The sequence below is a fragment of the Pinus tabuliformis genome, chromosome 8, assembly GCF_031772625.1.
Source record: "Pinus tabuliformis cultivar Carrire ecotype Pingquan chromosome 8, CPIR1, whole genome shotgun sequence".
Classification (NCBI taxonomy): Eukaryota; Viridiplantae; Streptophyta; class Pinopsida; order Pinales; family Pinaceae; genus Pinus; species Pinus tabuliformis.
This window is the reverse complement of record NC_142294.1, coordinates 927,573,931-927,584,284: the sequence shown is the minus strand read 5'-3', so window position 1 is coordinate 927,584,284 and position 10,354 is coordinate 927,573,931. Positions and strand designations below refer to the sequence as shown.

The 10,354-nt window shown below is 37.8% G+C and overlaps 1 non-coding gene and 1 pseudogene across 1 annotated transcript; one reads left to right on the top strand and one right to left on the bottom strand.

The window, feature by feature from the left end:
- Positions 1 to 1,492: 1,492 nt before the first annotated feature.
- TRNAR-ACG (transfer RNA arginine (anticodon ACG)) lies at positions 1,493 to 1,566 on the bottom strand. Its single transcript has one exon. It is a non-coding gene; the product is annotated as a tRNA-Arg (tRNA).
- Positions 1,567 to 7,198: 5,632 nt separating this feature from the next.
- LOC149238557 (putative UPF0481 protein At3g02645 pseudogene) lies at positions 7,199 to 8,794 on the top strand (annotated as a pseudogene).
- The last annotated feature ends 1,560 nt before the right edge of the window (positions 8,795 to 10,354 follow it).

Genomic DNA, 10,354 nt, shown 5'->3' with positions numbered 1-10,354 from the left:
TTACATAGGCTTAGAACCACCATGAGAAGAAGAAAATGTTGGTGAAAATAAAATAAAAAAAGAAACGAGAAGAGGGCATGCTCGTTGAATGGTGAATCCATCAATTCATACACAACTCTATTATCTTGTAGTGGCCTTCTAACCTGATCTATGAGCACTCATTTTGTATATTAGATGCCAAACCTTGTTTCATTTTCAATAGCCCCTTTTATTCTTGTTGAAAGTTAGTTTCTAGGTTCAGATACATAATTGTTTTTATTAAATTGAAGTTTTACGTTTAAAATAGTTTAAAATATATCAACCCTTGAGTCAAAGGATATTAATTAGTATTAATCCAATCTGCTTCTTGTCATTATTAAGTAGCTTATGATTACATTACTTAATCGTAGAGAAATAAAAAGTCTAGCCATCAACACAAGATGTGCATGTTTTGCACCATAAGTTATAATTAACCATGTTTAAAACTTGCTTATCAGAAAATGACATGCTAAATCACAAATTTTATTATTGTGAAGCAAGACCTCTTTGATCTAGACACAAACTAGCGTAGGCTTCCTTACCTCAAGTACCTAAGCTCAATTATGATGTAAGAGGCCAAAGTGTGAAATGACACATGATGATGAGTGGTCATCAAGGTTCTATATAATCGAATTATTCTTTTTTATGTAATACCTAATATTGAATGGTAGCAATAATTATAGATCCTATTGTATTTATAGGTCAATACCTCTAGGGTCGGGTGTCCAAGAGTTGGTAAAAAACCTTATTGAGTTTCTCGTTTATACACTGATGATCATGGGTCGGTCCAAAGAACAAGAATCTTGCCAGTATATGGGAACCCTCCGTTGTTCCTCAGTAGCCCAGTGGTAGAGCGGTCGGCTGTTAACTGATTGGTCGTAGGTTCGAATCCTACTTGGGGAGATCCGTTTAATTCAAAATAAAGCTCGTTTTTACCATTAGGAGTAAGTCAAACGTTACCTATCCTTGTTCATAATATATGAATGCACAATCGCCACAGGATCAAGATAGGATCCCGGTTGTCCGGGAAAGGCAAAATGGAAACAACGGTCTCTTCGAAATACTGAAAAGTTCGGAGAAACAAATCCATTGTTCTTCTGATGTGATGACATTTCGAGAGCTGAAGGTGAAGAGGCCTCTATTTGCTCGACCCGTTACTAGTCACTCGACCCGTTACCAGCTGTTAGAACTATAAGTTTGTTCCCTAGAAGTCAGAATTGGATCCCTGCATGCTATCAATCTATTTTCCCTCGGATTTGGAAGAATCTTTCGTTCTATAACCCTGATCTAAATGTAATAATGAGGAAGATTTATAGGAGGTCAGACACAAATATGTTGGTTACTCTCAGACGTACCGGGTATCATTTTCGATAAATGACCCTTTGTGAAGACTAAGTTCCATAGCTTTGCGCTATCCCAATCATATCATAATCTCCCTACCCCCGAAAGGTCTCCCTTTTATCCCCTTTCGGGGTGGGCGAGGAGGGATTCGAACCCCCGACACCGTGGTTCGTAGCCACGTGCTCTAATCCTCTGAGCTACAGGCCCCGTCTCCGCTGGATTCGTTCCCAGGAGTCCCTCCCAAAAGGAAGGGATTCCTCTCTTCGGGGTAAGAGAGCATAAGCAAATTTATCGCATCGCTATGAGCGAGCGCAGGTATTGCGTTTCAAATAAAAGTAAAGTGTGGAGTGGGAAAGAAAATATGTAAGAAATGGGTTTCAAAGAAGACGACCTTCTAATGAGAAGAGGCATTAAGCTTTTTATCATCCTGGCACCGAGCTATTTTCCCGCAGGGCTTCCCCTACAGTATCGTCACCGCAGTAGAGTTTAACCACCAAATCCCTGATCTACTCAGGGAAAACCTCCCGATATTGGGTACTAAACTGCTCTTAACTTCTGATCAGTAAAGGGAATTCCTTGCTCGCTTAATTGGAACGAGGAACAAAAGCTCGTTTCTCTGGGTCTACTTATGATTCAAGTCATATAGCTTTCTCCATTGACTCATTCGACTTAACCGCGAATTGATTCAATCCTATTCACAATTATCACATTTGATCCGAAAGGATGAGCATATTATACATCCATCTAGGTATATAATAGACATTTCCCACCCATTTGATTCCTTAAATCAGATCCGGTCCTGATCGAATACAATCAGGTATCTGAGAAATAATATCAGGTATCATAAAGATCATATGTTGGAACGACATGCTTTTTTTTCTGTTCATTATACTTCGAGGATCAGTCGTAGTCTTCCGAACTTTACCGATGGTATCGACGAGTTTTCTACTTCATTCAAATGTGTAAAAGATCTTAGTCGCACTTAAAAGCCGAGTACTCTACCATTGAGTTAGCAACCCATATTGCGAATAGATATTGAGGATATATACGATCGAAGTGGAATGCGAGGTTACTCAATATGAACTAGTAAATCCTACCAATCTACTTGACGAACGGGAGGGATCAAAAACCTACGTGAATGACCAAATAATTCACTCGTCAGTTCATATCGGAATATGTAGAGTTTCGATCCACCATTCCAGAATAAAGTAATCTAGGTTATGAATAAATGATCCATCGACAGAATTATCATGATTGGATAGAATCACTGATAAACGATGAACCTAAGATATCTATTTCTATTGTGAATGGACGAATTATATCGACACAATACACTATTGAAAATTGAACCTTCTTACCATCCAGATATATTTTGAACTCTTTCCTTTGTAAGAAATGAAATATATTGAGATTTAAATTGACATCTTTCATTAGTTTCTTTGTCATATTATATGGAACCTCAATGCATAGACTAATGTCATCTATTTACATTAATGTATTCCTTTACGGAGATCCATTGAAATAGCTTCATAAACACATAATTGTCGTTTCTTCATGGTGCATTTATGAACTAGAACGAGCTACAATAGCTTTGAAACCTTTAATAGTTGTTAAATCATTTAGCAAAGCCTTTTAGATATGCTTATTAATGTCATCATGATTATGGATGGCCACCTATCATGGATTGCTTTGGATGCATGAATTCTTGTATGCCATGAGGAGGAAAAACCATATAGAGGTGTACCTGGTTTCTTAGAAAATAAATTCCTATGATGGTTGCTTCACTGTAGTTATGTTGATATTTATGACCATTTCTAGATTTCAACTTGGTTTAACATTAATGTTAGCGTCAACTCTAGCGGAGTAGGAATTTTTTTAATATGAACCCGATTTCCAATTTTGTATATAAATATGCAGTAATTTCCTTCCTTGATATGTAAAACTATGACTAAAGACTTGGTGTTGTAGGATTAACTTCTTATTTATTTAATGTATGTAATTTAAAATGACCAAAAGACTGCTCCCTCTGAAATGGTAGTCTTATTTTGGAGCATCCAAATCAATGTCAAGAGAAAATCTATTTTGTTCTTTGGCGTGATAAATACCTTGCATAAAGCTAAACATACTTCTTACAAAGGCGAAAAAGATGAGAAACATTTTCCTATTATAGGCGGTACCATGTCTTATATATTGATGTACGATGGCCTCATTTGTATACATTTTTTAATGAACTAATGAAATTAAACATGTTATTTTCTATTTTGAGTTGCTTTTCCCAAGAAGATGAGAGCATCATTTTCCATAACAAATGTGTCTTTATCTGCCCGGAATGATATGTTTTCCAACCCTGCATTGTTTCTCTTTTGAGAAGCATGGCCAAACATTTTATATAATTGCTAGCCAAAAGCACGAAACCTAGACCATCTATCATAATTTTCCTTTATTAACTTCCCACGCTTTTCTAGAAATTGTCTACAAATTCCTCTAACATAGTTAGGTTAAAAACAAACTAACATACTCCTATACCAACAATCAAGACATAAAAATGGGTGAGGAGAGTTTTCCTTGATAACTTGAACTTGATTCTTCATTATAAGGATATCTACCGTAATGAATCAATTTCATACTTTTGATAGCTGCATACTTTTTCCAACCTTAATCGTATTTCATTTTATAGTGTCAGTGGAATGCATCTGAGTGTTTAGCTTTCTTCATCATATGGGTTATTAGACTGCTACTCAATCAACTCTTTACATTAAGAAAAGTTTTCATTTTGACAACTCAAAAATCAAATTTTTTACCAGTATATTCTGGAAGTGTTACCAGGTTCATCCCGATCCATTCATCCTAGAATTGTTCTGCTTCATCTGCTTGTCATTTAGATGCATCACCTGCGACGTTAAACTCTATGAGCTCTTCAAAATATGTTGGCTCTTTCTTTCGATTTATTAACTTGGTCTACTTCAATCTTGCTTTGTGACCCATGATTTTCGTCTTTAATTTGTCTTATGTCTTCTTTCCTTATTGCATTAGTCTTTGTTAAGCACATACATGGCAGCGACAGAAAATGAATGATAAGCATGAGAGAGTCTATTATTAACAAATGATATACATTTATAGTACATTCATATGACCTCTGGTTTCGTATTCCAAGGTCTCTTGGACTTCCTTAGTCTATCAAGCTTCCACACCAACCCTTAGAGGATTAGGTGTCCAACATTCCCCCCTTGATCCGAAGGGTTATGTATGAGTCCAAGAAAAGCGCTGTAATACAAAATGTGCAAAAATGCATGGCAACACTAGGCTGAATGTGCTCTCTGAAATGTTGGTATAAGGGAGGTAGTTTAAGGATGACCACCAACACTGGAACGCTTAGTGCAGTTCCCGGAACTCTTCCAAGTCTCGCATGAAGCTCAAGTCTTCTGCTAGAGGAAGCGCTCCTGATGTTTTGAAGACGGAAACTTTCAACCATGAAAGGGAGGTCTCACCCCGCATAAAAGGGAGAACCTCAACCTGAAAAGGGAGGTCTCAACCTGTGATGGTTTAAGGATGACCAACAACTCTGGAATGCTTAATGCAATTCCTGGAACTCTTCCAAAACTGGCAAGAAGCTGAAGTATTATGCTAGAGGAAGTGTCCCCAATCATGAGATCACCTTCTCTAGCATATGCGGTACAGGCACCTGCAGATAATACAAGAAGAATGTCAGTTGCAGGTTTCCCAAAGAAGGTTATGGAAAGTTTGACTTAGCAAAGGACAGTTGTGATTGTGTGTGCCCCTGTTGTGAAAAGCTTTTCAAAATCTTGAAAACGTGCAGATTTAATGGATGTAAATGGGAGTACACGGGTATGGTCCAAGATCCAAATGAAAGTGACTCTAAACCTCCGAAAAAATATATTAAGAGAAATGGCAATGGCGTGGCAAACGCTAAAATTGGGTATTTTAAATACACTGGAGACTTGACAAATTGGAGGTTCCTGGAATTCACTCTGGAGAAAATTCCAGAGAATGAGCTCATTGTTCTCTAAAGTTTGCGTTGATTTCTTCGCGCCAACTCAATGCAAATTTTGATTATCGCTCTTCTACATTTGGCGGTCATGCATAAGAAAATGATTCTCTCGGTGTATGAGATGTGTCTGAATTTTGGAGGAATGTGAAATAAATGTTCCCTGTTTTTGGTTAGTCCTAGTAGCTAAAGCTTTATATCTAGTCGGATATCTTCTGTAAATCGAGTCTCGGATTTTGGAATGATCTGTGATGTCTTCAAATTAACGAAACTCTACTGAAATGTGCCCCTTTTTCTTCGGCAGTTAGTACTTCCCAGAGATTTTGTAAGGCTCAGAAGCGCTTTGGGACACAGGATTATTTATAATCTTTATATTCTACCATATTTTGAACATTGATCCTGTGGAGATTGTGTTATGTGTCAAATTTTTCCGTCGACAGGCTTCCAATGATCTGTATCTTTACATTGCGGCAGTGTTTAAAAAATTCATTTAATTTTTTAAATGAATTTTTACTATTTTTTCTCTAGAAGTTTCCTACATATTTTTGACTTTAATATCTGTGCCAAAAGATTTTGGTTAATATTTGAGAAATATGTTATGGATTATTGGGATCATGTAGTGAACGTTAACATCAATTTTCAAGTAAATCATATTTTTTAATGGGAGTTCTAGAAGTATACTTGTTGAAATGTGTCAATAAAATAAAATTTTATACATTATAACATAATATATTTATAGCTTGTTTCATAAGAATGGTAATCAGATTGCATTTTTCTTATTCAGTTATTTCTGAGCAATATTTTTCATATAAATATAAAGGACATTTATATCTGTTGTTAACTGGTTATATTTTCTCCGCATGGATTATACTAAAAATTACATTTATAAAATAGATAAATAAAAAATTTATAAATTATATTTTAATATAAAATACACAAATTATTATTAATTTTTGGATGTTATTTTCAGAGCGAAAAAAGCATAATTATATTATATAAGGTATATAATGAACAGATAGTAAGTTGACAGATAGTACTTCATAAGGGTTATCGGAAGCTAGAGTAATTTGTGCCAGAAATATCTAAATGAGATGGGAAGCATAATCCTAGCAAAAAAAGATAAGATGTCCATCAAGATAGACAGCCTTTTGAGCTGTCAAAAAGTTTGCAAAAAAAAGATTTTGCATAGCTCATAAAGGAGAAATTAAGAAATTAAGAAAATAAGATCCTCTGAGGTGTAACAGCACCGTTCAGAATTTTCAATTCATACTTCGACCATACATAAACCTAAAATATTCAGTAGGGAGGAGAGAAACAAAAAGAAGAAAATGACAGTGCATACCTGGATTCAGTGAGATTTGAAATTAAGTATCAGGGAAGGATAATTCCTGGATAGAGAAAATTTCCTCCTCAGATATTACCTTCATGTTCCAGATACCTAATTCTGATAAAAGGCCTTCCTTTGATAACATGTCTGCTAGCTAGTTCTGTGATTTGTAAATGTGTTGGATGGAACATCCTTTCATCCTCCTCCAAAGAAACATGATTCTGTCCATCCAGCCTAAGAGTGAGGAGGTTCTTTTCTAATACATAATCAACCATGACTTTGAAATCTCCGAAAATTGAAACAGACTTTATGTTAAAGAAAAGGCAAGAAGTTAGAAGACGACTGTGATAAATACATCGTGATAGGAAATCGTGATAAGAAATGGCCCTGAGCTTAAATCGATTGCGGATACCTGGAATATTCAGGAAATCCGCAATAGCTGCGTATAAGGCTGCGTCCGGGCTTTGTTTCGCTCTCTGGTTCTCACCAACCTTCGCCCCTTGAATATGGAATCTAACACCAACGCCGTACAAACGAAGATCGATGAGAATGGTTGGCTTCTTCAAATTAAGGAAAGTCTCGATGTATCACAAGAAGAACCAGAGGAGCTGTGTGCGTCAATGTTCAGTGTGCCGAGAGAATTATTGGTACAGAAGCCGGAAGCGTTCATTCCTCAATCCGTTTCCATCGGTCCCTATCACCACTGGAAATCGGAGCTCTATGATATGGAGCGCTACAAACTGACAATTGTTCGCCGATTTCAGAAAAGAATCAACGGACTCGGCAAGTTTGAGGCCGTAGTTGTGGAGGAGTTTCAGAAGCTCGACTGGCAAATCCGGAGCTGCTATCACAAATTCATCGACTATAAGGATGAGACCTTGGCATGGTTCATGGCTCTGGACGCCGCTTTCCTTCTTGAATGTTTACAGTTTTATGTCAGAAACGTCGACAAATGCTCGGACGCGGACGTCAGGCCTCTGGGGCGAATCTTAGATCCGAGTGGAACCAGCGCTGCCTACAACTCTGTTCTCAGAGATGTCATGATGCTCGAAAATCAGTTGCCGCTCTTTCTATTGCAAAAGCTTTTGGAGTTGCAGTTGGGTTCTAAAGCCAAGGCAGAGGAGAGGCTGGAAAACCTGCTGAGGCTTGTTTGCCAAGAATTATCGCCTTTCACCTTCAAGTTGCCCGAGGATTCGAAGCTCAGTAGAAACGAGAGAGGGCATGTACTGGAGGTGCTGTACTACACTATCGTTCGTAGCGTTTCCAGCAATCAAAATCCAGATCCAAATGACCAGGAAGAACACGAGTCACCTGATACAGCAGACATGTCAATCGTTACAGAACCCTTCAATTTGCTATGGAAGGCGATCTCCTCTTTAAACTTTCGCCCCATTCGATTTCTCAGGGAGTTGCAGCGGCGATCGCTGAACCTACCTGTTCGGATTGCGTTTAAAAGAATTCTGTCACTTCGTGTCAAATCCGAGGAGAAGGAGGGAGAGGGAAGAGAATCCGCCGTTAAGATCATACCGCCCACCCGAGACGAACTGGCCATTCCGTCCGTGGGCGATTTATACTCTGCGGGAGTTAAATTGGTTCCTACCGATGGCGACCTCACCAAAATACAATTTGATCAGAAGACTGCCACGCTTTACCTCCCCAAAATAAAATTGGACCGCAACACAGAGGTAATCCTGAGAAATCTGGTGGCTTTCGAAGCTTCCCTGGCCTCCGGTGCCACGGTTTTCACACGATACACCATGTTGTTGAACGGGATGATCGACAGCGAAGAAGATGTGAGATGGTTGAGAGAGAGCGGAATCATTTCCAACCATTTCCAGAGCGACGGAGAGGTTGCCAGCCTGTGGAACAGCATGGGTAGGTGCGTTCATCTCACAAAAGTTGAATTTCTAGACAAGGTTATAGAGGATATTAATACATATTATAATGGAAAGTGGAAAGTTGTGGTGATCAAGTTTGTGAAGGAACACATATACAGGTCGTGGAAAATCCTGTCTCTAGTAGCTGCAGTGATACTGTTGGTGGTCACTTGCTTGCAGGCCTTCTGCTCTGTGTATGACTGCAGGAACTGGGTAAACCAGTGAAACCTCTTACCAGACCAGGGATCGTATGGATAGAAAACTGCCAGCTGCCACTTTCAGCCCCTTTTTTCTTAGGTTTATTCTTGTTTGCTTGTTCTCTTGTAAATGTGATTTGAATTGCGTGTCCAAATTGTAGAAGTCTCAGCGTGTACAATACCTGTAAGGTTGATGGGAATCGTAAACGGAGTTGGGAATCGTAAACGGAGTCGTCTGTGAATTTGTCTGGCCAACTAAAAGTGGTTGGAATTTTAGTAAAATAATTTCAAAAATTTTTATAGAGGTAATGTCTAAATAATGTTTTTTAATAGTGGAAATGGATACAGCACCATCAAAAAGTCTAGAACACTTAAATTTTTTTGAAGTTTAACAACTATAACTTGAATTTACAAAAAATTTTGCCAAATTTTCTCTAAATATAACAGAAATTTCTATAACATTCTAAGCAATTCTTCCCCTGGTTAACTGAATGTTTTTGCACTATTTATGTGTTATTTAGAAATAAGGTCACAGTTTTTTATTTTTATTTTTTTTATATGTAATCGTATTTTTCTGGATTGTATTTAATTTATTTTGTGTTAGAAATTTAAAGACATACAAATTAAATTAATAATTATTATCATTATTCATGTTTATGGGAAATGTATATTTTTAGGGGAAATGTATATTTTTAGGAGTAGTCTATCGGGCCGGCAAATTTGTATTTCATTTTTTTTAATTACATGGTGAATCGGTAACTGCCAGGCCTAATCTATGGAAGACCAAGGATCAAACCTCATAGCTGCCACTATAACACCAAGAGCATAACCAACCACCTGCAAGTAGGGTATAGTAAGTTCCTATGATTGCAGACTCATGGGAAAGGGGAATCCGCCCCTCTAGCTGCCACCACAGCAGGTCATTGTACTCAATGAGATTTGAACTTCGTCTGCCCAGGCTTCGCCCGTGTGACTTACCGTCAAACCACACATCACTGTAAAAAAAATCCATTTCTGATGACTGAAAATGGCAAGGCAACATGGTCAGTTGGAGAATGTGTTTAGGGCCACCTGGTGATGACCACTGACATGGCGAATTAAGTACGTGTTTTTCTCTGCATTTTGGTGTCGCTACTGCCAACACAAATCCTGAAACCGTGCCATTCACCTAGATAGACTATTTAGTGAAATAATTGTAATGAAAATGAGTGTGGGAGCAGGGAGTAGTTGTTCACGGTAACCAATATTTCTGAATCTGTAGCTTTATTAATTCACAGAGGTAGTATAGATAACAAATATATAGCTTGTTAATAGGCATGAGTGGGGCTGTATATACTTACTTTTGGATAATTAGTGTGCTGAAATCTAAAAATAAGCATATACAACCCAGCTCATTACCAAACTAGTTAGTTATTTTCAGCAAATTGTATATACCACCTTAACTTGTGGCATATACTAGGAGTGAATTAATCCAAAATATTTGTAGCCGTTGTTCACTGCGTTAGCGAATGATGTGTCACTCATTTTGGTGGTCACCACTCACGACATTCCGTCGCCCAACATAGCGTTAACCCAAGTTCAAACGTAT